General features: G+C 24.0%; 1 protein-coding gene across 2 annotated transcripts in view; it reads right to left on the reverse strand.

Annotated features, from left to right (window-relative positions):
* The window catches only part of LOC117172839, a 47,187-nt gene that overhangs the window by 12,301 nt on the left and 20,162 nt on the right, over positions 1-14,724 (reverse strand). Inside the window, exons 2-3 of one of the 2 annotated variants that reach the window (XR_004467066.1) lie at positions 5,597-5,673; positions 4,424-4,772 (exon numbers count right to left, since the gene is read on the reverse strand). The exons of the other annotated variant lie outside the window; for it this stretch is intronic. The gene's annotated coding sequence lies outside the window, so the exon portion shown is untranslated. Of the gene's footprint in view, positions 1-4,423; positions 4,773-5,596; positions 5,674-14,724 lie in introns of those variants that run through there. 2 annotated transcript variants of the gene reach the window in all.

The raw sequence follows: 14,724 nt of genomic DNA on the forward strand, positions 1-14,724 counted from the left end.
ACCTTAATATTTTTAATTTTTTCTGACTTGGGTTCAAGATTTAACTATTTTTAAAAATCCTGCGTATTTGGTTTAAAATTAGGTTTTTCCCCGAAAATTCATTATTTTAGCTTTAAGATTCAACCTTTCAATTTTGTTTTTGTATTAAATTAATCATTTATGGTAAACAATTCTAGTATTTTCCCAAAAATTAATTAATTTTATTAAAAATTCATCCTGCTAATTGCAAATATATTTCTTTCTTGGAAATTAGAAAATTCGTCTGTTCTTGTGAAAAATTAATCTTCTGGGTTAAATATTATTTTTTTGTGGAAAATTGATGCTTTTTAATTAAAAATTCAAATCTTTGTTCAAAAACTCATTTTTTGGTTGAAATATTGATATGTAAATTCGCTGGTTTTTTTGTTGTCGAAAGTTAAACTATTTATTTAAAAATTGGTCTTCTTCAGTGTAAAATCATTTTCATTAGCCATATCAAAATAATAAAAGAATCAGTTAAACTCATCGAATCATCGAATCCTCAAAAATTCTATAATTATATTATATGAAAATTATTTAAATATTTAAAGAAAGCGCACCTTTTTCATTTGGAAATTTTCTTTTTTCACTTTCTGTTTTTGAATAGAAACTAAAAAATGTGTCCTGTATAGTACAAAAGGAATAAAAATAATATTATAACATTTTAATAGCGCTAAAATAGATTTTTTAAACAATTATTACAGACATATTTAGTATTAGGGTGTTTTTCAATTCAGAGGCTAAATTTATTTACGGACTCAATAAAGATTATTTTTCAAATACCGCTTTCCTATTATACTTTAAAAATTGACAATAAATATGAAATATCTATACAATTTTAAGAACATATAATTCAGAATTAGGCCTTTCACATTTTCAAGATACAAAATTTTCCTGCGCAAATTAAAAGTTTGAAAATTTTTCAAAAAATAGGCTCAATTTTATTACGGTGTGAAAAAAGCATGTATTTTCAAAAATTTGTTCTTTAATATCAAAATCGAAACTATTTAGACATTTTAAACAAATTCATTTATATAAAAAAATAGACACTATACATAGATAAATTTTAAATTGACAAAGATGAATTCTTAATAATATGCGTTAATTTTCAATTAAGATGTGAAATTTTTTAGCCAAATAGATTAATTATTATCGACAGAAAACTTAACTATTTTTCGGAAAATATAATTTTTGTGAAACAAACATAACTTTCTATCAATTTGTCAAATTTTTATTAAAACTGTTTCATCTTTAGCTTAAAAGTTTAATCATCAAACAAAAATATAAAGTTATAACCGGAAGTAATGATTTAGCCACATAGTTTAGTCATTCTCCAAATCGTTCAATTTTAGCCGGAAATGGAAATTTATTTTTAAAATAAGTAAATCATCAATACCAAAAATTTGTAAAAGGATTCATTTAAACAAACACTAAATTAAAAAAAATTGATGACAAAAAACAGTTCAAAGAGAATGGTATAAAGAACGCATGATTTTTTTTTATTTGTTTGACAACAATTTTTGAAAAAAAAAACTTGACAAAGATTTTATATGAAAAAATTGCTGGAAAAAAATGTTTATTTAAATTTAACCAAAAATACATGAATTTTCAACCCAACAGTTGCCTTTTTATCCAGAAATAATAATTTTTTCATCAATATAATCGAATTTTCAACAAAGTTAAACTTTAAACCAAGTAATTTATTTTTAACCAAAAAATATAAATCCTCAGTTATACATGTAATAACTGATATAGCAATCTAAAAATATTTTAAATTGAAACAAAAAAAAGTTGACTCTAACAAAAAAAGACGAATTTTTAAAAAGCCTTGAATATCTGCAACCAAAAGAGAATATTTTTTAACCAAAAAGTTCCATTTTCAAACAGAAAAAAATGTCAAGAATTTGTTAATAAAATATTTTAATTCTTAAGTAGAGAAGATCAATTTTTAATACAAAACACCTATTTTTTATCAATAACAATATAATACAGTTTAAATTTAAGAGAAGTTATAGTCAGCGAAAATACTACTAAAATAAATATAAAATGAATTTACAAATATTCATGATTTGACGATATTTAAAATTATGTGTAAAAAAAAACTTTTAGTTGCAATTGTAAACTGTGTTTTTAATTTAAAAAAAGCTACCTAATTTTTTGAAAATAAAAAAAGAGCTTATGTTGAATTCGATAAAGTGTTTTAAGATTAAATAAAAATTATCTAAAAACAAAAATGAGCCCCAGCCGAATTCTTTACGATGCAGTAACTTATCAGTATTGTAAACAGATGCGACAAATACCTCCTGTCTGCATTTTCATTCACGGCGACGCACATACAAATGCTATATCATGTCTGCATATCTATTCTACTTTTTCATATACCATGCATGCGTTTTCAATCAAATAGTTTAATTTGTAAAAATAAAAGATCAATTTTCTTTTTAAAATATCAGTTAAAAAAATGGAATAATAGTTACATTTTTTAGTTAAAAAAGTTAATTCTCTAAAAAAAATCTTATTTCAAATTATAAAAATTTTCAACCAATGATTTTTTAACAAAACAGATTAATTTTCTCAAAATTGAATAGTTATATTCTTAAACAAAAAGTTTTAACCGAATGAATGAACTTTTGACCACAGAATATGATTTTTTAATAAAAATATTAGCATTTTGAAGAAAGCAATTCAATTTTCAGGGTCTTAGATTTTTTTCATTCTGGCAATAATTGCCGATAATTGTTGACAAATAAATATTTTAGACATCAATAATACTAAATAATTCAAAAAATACTAATAATAAATTATTATTAATAAAAAAATTCAAAAATAAATTCAAAACGTTCAAACGTTTAGAGTTTTTTTTTTCAAATCGAGAATCTGAAAATAAAATTATTTCAGAATAAAATTTCGAAAATAGAACAAATATAAAATTTAAAAAATGTATTACTTAAAATGCAAAGAAATTAAAATTGCATTAGCGCTTTCAAATAAAAATCCTTTTTAATTTGATGCTACTTTAAAGAACTTTAAATGTTTCAAAGTCAAAGCTGCTGAAATTGTAGCATTTTAAATTTTTATCACATTTAAAAAAATTAAAATTGATGCGACAAATTTGTCCAGAAGATAAAAAATGAATTTGGTTGTCATTTTTATATCTAAAAATGTAATTTTTAAAAATTATAAACCTTGAAATTGAAATCATTCAGAAAAATTTTCAAATAAAAAGTAATTTTTAATTTTTAATAGAAAAGTTATGAAAAACTTTTTCGCAACTGAAGGGGAAAAATTCTTTGCATTGATATTAACATATCTTGAAAACTGTATTTTATAATTTTTTTTTCTGTTAGATATACAAATATAATCAATTATTTAAGTCCATTTAATAATTTTTTAAACTGTAACATTAAAAAATTTGTTATTATGGATCTTAAAATTTATTATGTTTTTAATATTAGATAATAGAAACTCAAGGACACGTGAATTTCTTGCTATTTTCTAATTTTATTAGAAAACTAAATTTGGAATTATTTATAAATCAAATAATTTTTAGAGAATTCAAATTATGAGTATAAAAAAGTACAACTGCATTGGCCCTGCCCCATGAATATTATTCTAATTAATAATTTTATTTCAGATATGAGTGAGAGGACAAAAATTATTCTTTAAAATTAGTAATGACAATAGCAACGATAGACCGTTATCCATGCTTATAAAAAAGGATCAAAAATTATTTTTTAACAGTTAGTTATGTTCAAAAAAGGAAGTTTTACGATGAAAAACGGCCAAAATTGCAATTGTTAATTAAGTTTGTTCACCCAATTATCGATTGTTATCTAGCAAAAGCACAGAGAGATTGCTAAACAAAAGAATTCTGATACCTTCGGTAAACTAATTTTGGTCTAAAAAGCTAAAGGTGATAAAAATGTGTTTATAAAATTTATAAAACCAGTGTATAAGTATAACAACAGCTCATCATAAGTCCAATCAATTTTTTCATATTTACTAAGCTATTACAATTAGCGCCATAAATATTTTATGATTGGCCCCTTTTTATAAGGATCAGAATGTGAAAAAAATAACTAAGGATGTAGAGATACATCTGAAGATAAAACTTAAGTTCTGTGTCGTATTAAATTTGTTTATTTCAAATTGAAAATTTGTGCATATCACAATTAAATTGGTTAGATCAGAAAATGCTTAATTTGAACAAAATATATTTTTAATATATGGCTAACAAGGCGAATGTTATCCATTCTTTGGCATACTTGCTGCGCCGTTTAGCTAAGTGCTCTTGAACAGGGTTGGGTGCGCTACTGCGCATGCGTCAAACAGAACCAATGAAAAGCGATTATTCACGCATGCGCATCAATAGCCCAGGCTTTATTAAGAAGAACTAGTTCAGGAGAACTATTCAACAGTGATTTTATTAACTTAGAGATATAAAAAATATTTTAAATATAAATTATGTCTATAAATTATCAAAAATATTTTTGATTATTAATATTATTTTGTGCCCGCTGCACTTTTGTGTGTTTACGCCTGAGTGATTGCTTGAGTGGCAACCACAAAACCCGCGCACCCTGCGCAACTCCTGTTACATCTACCTGCGGCGCGGCGCCATTCCTCGGAAGGGCTATAGAAGGGAAGGCTATTGAAGGGTTTCACTGTAGTAGATTGGGCATCACACTCTTTCCACTATTTTCCTGCGTCTTTCTTTTTTGAAATTCTCAAGTTATTTTTCAAATAAAATCAAACTGGAAATACAATATTTGACAAACAGTTAAATTATAAACGGAATACACACCTTTTTAACGATGTTGGGGAAGTTTTAACTAACAAGAAATTTTTCAACCAGATAGTCGGACGTTCGCGTGGAAAAGATACATTTTAACAAAATTCTTTATTTGTATACAAAGCAGCTAATTTTTAAGTAAAAGTGAGTTCCGAACAAAAACTTTATCTAAATAAACGAGGAATTTTTTAACATAAATTAATTTTTAACTGCAATTGTTAAATTTTTAAATAATAATACACTTTGAACCGAAACAGAAAGTCTGTGTGATAAAATAGTTAAATTTTTACTAAATATATCAATTTTCAAATCAGAAAATTGATTTTCTAGTAAATAGTTAATAATGAATTTTTAATAAAGAAAGTAAATTTTCAACAAAATACATCAACTTTGAATCAAATAGTTTGACTTTCGACCGAAAAAATTATTCTTAACCCAGAAAAACAAATTGACTACCGATAAAGACTATTTTTTCTCAAAATATATCCATTTCAAACCATTTAGTTGAATTTTCAACTAAAAATTTTACATTTAAAATTTTTAATATTATTTTTTACACAAAAAAAAACAAAACATTTTCGACAAAGTGATTGGATTTTAACACAAAATAATTTAAGTTGAAACTTGAATTTCTAACTAAAAAATATACATTTTTAACACAAAATGAAAAAACTTGAAATTTTATTTGGTAATTCAATTTGGAACCCGAAAATGAAATTTTTAACAACATTTAGTAAAATTGAAGTATAATATACTTAGTACATTCAGGTATATTTTTATATTTACCAATTAAACTGAAGAAAATATCTAGAATGAAGAAAGGAACACCAACGTGGATCTTCATTTTCGTTAAATCCAGAATCCTGATAAAAGTAGATTGCACAATTAAAAAATTAATTAAAAATTCGATATTTTGTTAAAAATCATTTATTTTTGTAGAAAAATAATAGGTTCAGTTCAAAATTGATTGCAAATCATCTGTTTTTTGAAAATTTGTCTTTTTTAGGCAGAACACTTATTTTCTGTGTTGAAAATTTAATTCTTAAAATTTTTACTTCTTTGAACACGCATGCGATTTTGATTAAAAGTTAATCCATTTAGTGCAAAATTTAAGCAATTTTGTAGAAAATTCTTTTTTGTGTTTTGTTGAAAATCAATTTGTTTACTAAAAGTATAACTATTATATTTTTGTTAGCGAATTGCAAAAAATATATTTTCAGATTGAATTTCACATGTTGTTTGAAAATTTTTTTAAAATATTTAAAAGTCATCCATTTTGGCTGAAAATTCAAATTATTCATCGAAAATTGACTTATCGTTGAAAATTCATATTTTGGTGTTGAAAGTTTGTATTTCTGGTGTAAAAACTCATCGGTTTTCGTAGAAATTTCATATTTCTGGAAAAAAGTTTAACTTTTCTATTGAAAGTAAGAAACCTGAGGTTAAGCCTTTGCTTGAGAATTCAACAACTTTGCTTGACAATTTTGCTTGAATTAATTTTTTTCTGATAAATGATTTGTTTGTCTAGGATTCATATTTTTAGTTAAACATTCATTTCTTCGGTTAAAAGTTGAACTATTTTATTGAAACTTGATATTTTTCTATAAAAAATTTAACTGTGTATATGAGAGTTAAACTATTTATTTGAAATTAACTTATTAATAAAGGTGATCATTTTTTTCCTTTATGTTTAAAATAATTTTATTTGTCGCAAATTCTTATTGTTTGATTTAAAATTATTTTTTTAAATGAAATTTAATATAATATAATTGGAAAATTTTCAGTTTTTATCTAGATTATTTTCTTACTTTGTTTAAAAGTATCCTCTGTTAAAAATATTACAAGAATAAAATGCTAGTATTTGAATGTTAGTGGTCAGGGTAATTAACCTCTAACAAAAAATACGTGAATTTTGAACCAAATTGTTAATTTTTTCAAATCAATAAAAATGATTAAAAAAAAACAGAAAAAGAGCCTTTTTAATTCAGAAAAGAACTTTGGAATAAATAAATTCGTCTTTTAAGATCACTAAAAATGTAAAAAATAAAGTTTGTCCTTCTTTCAATTCTTAGAAATTTAAAAGATCTTTTGAAAAATTTTGTATGATTTTTTATTTTGAAAAATTAATCTTGAGGCAAATATACATATTTTATATATTAAATTAGCTTAATAGCTTCACCCAAATGCAGTATATTGTGAATAATTAAAATTCATATTTATTATAAATAATTTAAATTGAAAAAAGACAGTCTTTATGATAAGAACAAGAGATATCTCGGGTTTCACTCGTGTAAAAAACCATTTACCATTTTTTATTTAGAAAAATTTTAGCAATATTTTAAAATATTTGAAAAAGCTAAGTAATTTTCACCTATTTAAGGAAGGATTTAAAACTTTTTGTTTTTAAATATTTAAAACGTTTAAAAAGGACCCAAAGGTAAAAAATAATAAAGAAAAGTTTCAAGTACAAAAATGCTTGAATAACATCAATGACAAAAATTATATTCTGCCATACGAAAATTTTCATACACCACACAGTTTTCAATTTATCAAATTCTTTTATCATACCTTTTTTCACAAAGATATGAATGTGGAATTGCTTTCCTAAAACAACAATTTAAAATATGCAAACAAAATTGAACATTACTTATTTTACAAAGGGCTCAATACTTTTTTCTTTAAAAATTAAATCTGATTAAAAACTATCTAAAGCATATAAAAAATAAAGAACCTTTAAGTTCAAAAACGCTTTAATAACCTCAGTGACAAATACATATTTTATGATTTTTAAAAAACTTTGGAAAACGCATAGTTTTCGATTTATTTAATTGTTTTATAATACTTTTTAAATTAGTTTTTAATTTTAAATGACAATTCCCAAAACATAATATAAAATATGTAGATAAATTCTTGATAATCTTTTCAAAAATGTTATTGAATTCTTTTTTCTTAAATATTTTGCTTCAAAACGCATACAATTTTTTTAAATTATCAAGAAAATGTTGATTGACTGAATAACCTAATTTTGTTAATTTTATTTTAAAATAGCGTAAATTTCTACTTAATTATATTTTGCCTAAAACTCATATAGTTTAAATTAGAATAACATATTATCATTTTATATTTTCAAAACTATTTTTTTTATTTATAACTTTCATGAATTTTGCCATTTCTGTGATTTTAAAACTGCTATTATCGAACACGAAAATTTTGTGAAAATAAAATACAACTATGTCTTACAACTCTAATTTAAATTAAATAAGGTTCACACAATAAAATTTTTAACCTTTTAGAAATTAATTTTTATCTAGCCGAATCCAAAAAAAGTAATATTTCCTGATCGAATAAAGAATTTCTGTATTCAGCAGTAATATTTATTGTTATTTCTGAGTTCGGATAATTTTTTGTTCCCTTGAACACTACACAAAAATAATTTCAGGGTAGCCGTTTAAATCGAGGAAAAAATTCCCAGCCATTTTCCGATTCACAAAAATGTTTCACGGTTAAAAAAATTCGAAATAGTTTAATTTTGAGTGGATTATTACATGCAAATAATAAGCAAAAAAATTATAGACACAGTAAATTTATAACCTTTTAATGATTTTAGGAATTAAATTACTTTTGAGTCTTGCGTAATTATTTCAAAATTAAAAACACTTTTTTCAAATCTATTTAAAAATTTTAATTTCTTACCATCGAAAACTTACCGACGCAATAAACTTATAATTTTTTTATAGTTTTATGAGTGATTTGATTTGTGAGTCAGCCTAAAGTTAGTATAGTCTATCATAGTTACAAATTCTTATCTACATTTGCAAACATAAAATTGAACATTGTTTCAATTATAATAGTAGTGAAAATAAGTATATGAATTTATTTGGATCAAGAAACATTTTGGTTCGAGTTTTAGTTACTTATCATAAGAATCTATTATTTTCTATTATTTTCTTGATTCAAGAAAATCGGTCCCTTGTAAAAAGAAAATACTTGTTTCTTTCAAGTAAAATCAGCAGTTTTTTTTAGAATTATCTAAATTTAATCATTTTCATGAGACAATTAGGAAAGGTTTTTTTAATATTTCAGATATGTCAAAAAAAAGAATGTAAAAAAATATATTTTTTATTTTACAGGATTTTACAAATTATTAGAAAAAATTTAGCCTTTTCAAAAGATATTTACGGCTTTTATAATTTCAGAAATAATAATTAATATTCCATAAGCTTTTGGAAATGTTTTTAAGGTTTAAAATATTTTAACTCTATGCAAAGCCTCTTGAATTCCTAAAAATATTTTCATATGAATCCAGTTTTTCTTGAAATTTTGAAAAATCATTTGAAATGTAACAAATTAAGCTCAAAATCTGCAAAAATTTCTTACGAACATGAAGGAAGTTATAAAAGACTTTTGAATATTTCAGATTCGTCAAAAAAAAACCTAAATTAAAAAAATAATATTTTATGGGATTTTGCAAAATAATAGGAAAAGTTTGAGCCCTTTCAAAATAAATATATATACAATGCCTCTTAAATTCTCAAAAATAATTTTATCTGTCTGGAATTTTTTTTGAAATTTTGAAAAATTATTTCAAATGTAAAACACTGTCTAAAAACATCCCCAATTTTCCTGGGAACTTAAATAACATTTATTTCTGGCTCTCTTTTTCTTTAAAAACTTTCTCATAAATCTGCATTTTTAAAAATCTTCTGCAGTATGAAAATCGCGTCTTTATTCTCCTTTAATTATCTCTATATTTATAGAATGTTATGGTTTATTTTATTTTTTATTTTTAAGGTTACAAAATTGAAAAATGTTGCTTTAAAATATTCTACTCTTTTTCAGAATTGAAAAAATATTTAATGATTTAAAATCTCTGAATTTTCTCCTAAAGCTCATTTTTCAAATTAAAAAATCGAAAGAAATTGTTTTGGGAACCTAAAGAGTTTATCTCATTATCCTGAATTTTTCAAAAAAGTCCTAAAATATCTTATAAATTTTCAATGTTTTTTAATCGTTTCAGAACTTCTACATGTCTCTTAAATCTACTAAAATTTGTTCTAAAATTATATATTATGACATGATGTTGCTTTAAAAAATTTAAAACCTTTTTTTTTAATTTTATGAAATAATTTAAAACGTTTTGTAATCTTTTGGTTATCTGTAGATATCTTAGAACTCATTATATCAAAATTATTTGAAATTTTCCCATTGAATCTAAAATATATTTTCTTCCTTCACTTGACGTCCTAAAAAATTACGTTTACCTTAATTTAAATTAAATCCTGAAAAATGGAAATAATTGTCTTACAATCTTCCATATTAAAAAAAAACAATTTTGAAATTATAAAAAATTTTAAATTATTATTTCAGAATGTATGTATAAATTATTACATAAAAAGCAATAAACAATCATTTTCATTTAAAGATAGAAATAATTTGTATTCTACATTTTCTTTTAATATCACATTCGTTTTTGCCAATTTGTTTTATTGGTTACTTTTAATACTAATTTCAGAAAAAAATCAAATGTATTTCCATATGATTTAAAAATCGAATGCAAATACAAATTTCAGTATATCAGAATCATTTGAAAAATTATCTAATTGAAATAATATTATTGAAAGTATAAATTAACTTTTAATATTCAAATTATATTCAATATTCCATTATAGAACCTTTAAGTCAATAATTAAATTATTTTACTTCAATTTCAGGAACTAAGTTTTAATCTTTATTTACTTTAATAATCAGTAAACGTAAATTAGATAATAATCAATTGACCATTTTACAAAAAAAAACCGTTAAAATATAATTCTGTCATAAAACCTTCAAATAACTTTAACTTTATACATATATTTTTTTAAATTGAAACTTTCATTTATACGAATTTTATTTAATCTTGAAATTTTTAACTAATTCCAGAAAATGTCACATTAAGTAGAAGAAAATTATCAGCTAAGAATGAATTAAAGGGTTCACAACATAAAAAGCCTCAAATAATTTGTTTCACTGACTTTAAATTTTATCTACAAAAATTTCATTTTTTAATGACTTAATAATAATTTGAGGGAAAAAATTAAAACATTTTCATATACTTTTGAAAATTTAATTAAAAAATAAATTGATTTATATCATGCAAATAATATTCAATGTTCCATTATATAACCTACAAGTAAATAATTATTTAATTTGTTACTTATGTTACTTAAATTTAAGGCAATAAAATTTAATCTTTACTGAATTAAATGTTATAAAAAAATATTCAGCTTATATCAATTCGTCATTTTACAAAATAAGAAGCATTAAACTACAATTCTAACCAAATCCTTTTAATTATTTTCAGTTTATACATTTTTTAAAATTTAAACTTTCATTTCTAAAATTTTTATTTGTTAATAAACTCGTAAACTAATTCCAGAAAATGTGGGTTTTGGTAAAATCAGTTAATAATTAATTAATCATTTGACAACATAAAAAGCATTACACAATTATTTTCATTAAACAATTATGAGAAACAAATTGAAATATTATCATGATAATAATTCATTAAAAATAACAGCTGTTATTAAAAGTGAAAATAAATGGACACAAAACGTTAATAATAATCGGTGATCAATAAAAGTAGAAATCTAGTTTTTTTATTTCGATTATTTTTATACGTCGAAGAAAGATGTCGCCAGTCGCCATAAAATACGTGATTAACTTGACCATTGTAAGATTCAGCGCCCATGTGCTACTAATGGAGGTTACGAGTTTTTATATATAGGAATGTAGCGCAGACATTTTGTTGAATGCGGAGACTAGATCAGCGATTCCCAAACTTTTTATGCACTTTCTGGGGAGCGGCAGGGGCCCCACCCTCGAATTTTTTCACAATACTGGAACCCAAGTGAGACACTGGACGTTAGTCGTTCGTGCTCGGTTGCTTGCTTCGCTGACCTTTTCGTTGTTAGAGAATTAGAGCCGGTTGAGAAAAATGAAAAGTTGGTTAAATATTAATCAATAGAATTTTAATAAATTCCGTTAGATTTGTTAGATTATCAAATAAACGTTAAAAAAAGGTAGAAGAAAATCGGATAATAACTTCAAGAGTTATCGCCTTCTGCTTCAATCAAGAGTAGCCTTCTGCTCGCAGAGGGGAGCCTGCCTCGGAGCCTGCCTAGCTGCCCGGCCCGGGGTGGCATCCCCCAGCCGGCGGCAGCCTCATCGGCCGGCGGCACTAGTTTGGGAATCGCTGGACTAGATAATCAGTCAGAGCGTCTATTTTATTATTTGTATCTGTATCTAGTATTACTTCTTCCTAATCATACGTCATTAGGTGTTCGTGGATTGTATATTCATCAATATTAAACGTATAGCATGTTGTTCGTCGGAGACAACCTTGTCAATATCTTCTACAATCATTAAGTCAATACGAGTACAGGAACAGTCAGTATGGTGAGTGGAATCGTTAAAATCTCTAGTAAGGATAATGCTGTTGAAGTTAGGAATAATTAAACAAATTACCGATTCAAGCTCTGTACCATAGGAGGCATTAGGTGGTTTGTAAATTGAGTATTCTAACATTACGTCATACTCGGTCGGTAACTTCGAAATATATAAGGCTATATCACATGGTGGACTCAGTGATCCCAGATCTGAAACAAGATGTCGTCCAATACTATGACAGGGCTACGTCCGTGTGAATATAGTAGGAGACGATATAAATGACTGGGTTGCGCGCGCAACCCATTTCTCCTCTTCTGATTTTGAAAACTCGAAGGTGCACGATTGCCGGTCGGAACACTTCGGCGGTTCTATTTATATCTCTATCTGCTTTGAAATAAAATCAAGAGTTTGGGATTTTAATATTTTCAGATTTCGATGCTGGGCTGGCGATTCTCATGATTTGAAAACTTCGCGCGCCTCTTTATATACGTATATTTGAAGGTTATGTTATTTCAAGCATAAAATATAAATTATATAAATATTAATACTATTATATGTATATAAATATATACATATATTGTTAATGATAATTTTATAATTATTTTGTATTATAATAGTCTTATTTACATCTTGATCTGCATTTGAAAGAAATTAAAGAAATTGGCGATATTCGAATTCATCTCGTTTAGATAAAAACTCAATTATTTGATTGAAAAATTAATTATTTTCTTTTAAATGTAATTATTTTATAAAAAAAGTCCTCTTTTCTATCAAAAGTTTAAATACTTAAAAATTTTTTTTTTTTATTTGAAGGTTCATCTCTTTCGTTGAAAATACATTTTTGAAATTGACAATTAATCAATACCATTTTCGTTTAAGAAATCATGTGTTTTGTTAAAAATTCGTCTTTCTTTGTAGAAATAGAATCATTTTATAGAAAATTTATACTTTTTTATTAAAAATTACATTTTTTCGGTTGAATTATCAACTATAAATATTTTTCGGTTGTAAAGTCGTTCTGTTGTAAATGCAACTATATTGTTAAAAATTAAAATCATAATTTTTGGGTTAAAATACTCTTTTTGTTTTTAAAATTAAATAATTTCGTTAGAAGTTCATGTATTTTGTTGGAAATTGACCTTGTTTAGTAGAAATTTAAGCTTTTTGGTTGAAAATGTATCATTTTTTATCAAAAATGCAATTGTTTCGTTACCATATCAACTGTACATATTCTTGGGCTTAAAAGTCGATTATTTCACTAAAAGTTGAACTACTTTGTAAAAAAATACGTTTTTTAAAAAGGCTTTTTAATTATGGATGAAAATTTAACTATTTGGTTGAAAGTTTAACTCTTTCATTGAAAACTCATATTTTTCGTTTAAGAAATTCAACTTTTTGTAGATAATTCGTCTTTTTGACTTTAAAATTAAATAATTTCTTTAAAAATTTATGTATTTTGTTTAAGATTTGTCTTTTTTTGTAGATTATCATCTTGGTCGAAAATTCATCTGATTGGTTGAAAATTTAACAACTTTGTTTAAAATTAATTTTTTCTGTTAAAAATTATTTATCTTTATTTGAAAATGCAACTGTCATATGATTGATTAAAAATTAATCGTATATATTGGCTAAGTTGAAAAATCGTTTTTTTTATAAAACATTAATCTTCTTAGTCGAAAATTCACCTTTTCCCTTGAAAATTTAACAATTTTGTTGAAAATTCGTTTTTTTTTCTTGTTCAATTCAATTTTTTAGCACAGTTTTTATCTGGAAATTGTACTATTCCATTTTTGGTTGAAACTTTATCCTGTACATTGTATTAGTTAAAACACCAATTATTTGATAGAAAATTAATTTATTTTATTGAAAAGTAAACTTTTGGGTTTTTAACCAGAAGTCTTTGAACTATTTCGTTTAAAAATAAGTTTACACTGTTTTGTAAAAAAATCATCTTTTTGGCTTTGCAATTGAACAATTTAAAAAAATCATTATTGGCTGAAATGTCAACTCTTGTGTAAAATTTATACCTTTTGGATGAGTTCAACAGTTTTTAATTAAAAATTCAAACTTTTTTTGTTGAAGATTTATCATTTTAGTTGAAAATGTAATTATTTTGTTGGAAATTTGTTATTCTCTTTTTTTTAGTTGAAAATTCCATTATTTTGATAGTAAGTTAATTTCTAACATTTTCAATTGGCAAACTCAAATTTTTATCTCTAAATAACAATGCAAAAATAGTAATCTGAAACAACTTAAAATAAAAACAATGTAACTTTTATTTAAAAAAGTTTTTAGTTAAAAAAGTGGTTTAATCGTTCAATTTTGAATGTTACGAACTGAAATTTTCTTGAAGTATTATCATTTTGAACCTTTGAAATAATAGCGTGATTTCTATTTTTTAACTAGAAGTCTCTAAAATGTTAAAGTCATAAAAATTTAAAAATGGTAATTTCGTATTTTAAAATAATTTATTTAAAAAAATTGTAAAA

The sequence above is a fragment of the Belonocnema kinseyi genome, chromosome 5, assembly GCF_010883055.1.
Source record: "Belonocnema kinseyi isolate 2016_QV_RU_SX_M_011 chromosome 5, B_treatae_v1, whole genome shotgun sequence".
Lineage (NCBI taxonomy): Eukaryota > Metazoa > Arthropoda > Insecta > Hymenoptera > Cynipidae > Belonocnema > Belonocnema kinseyi.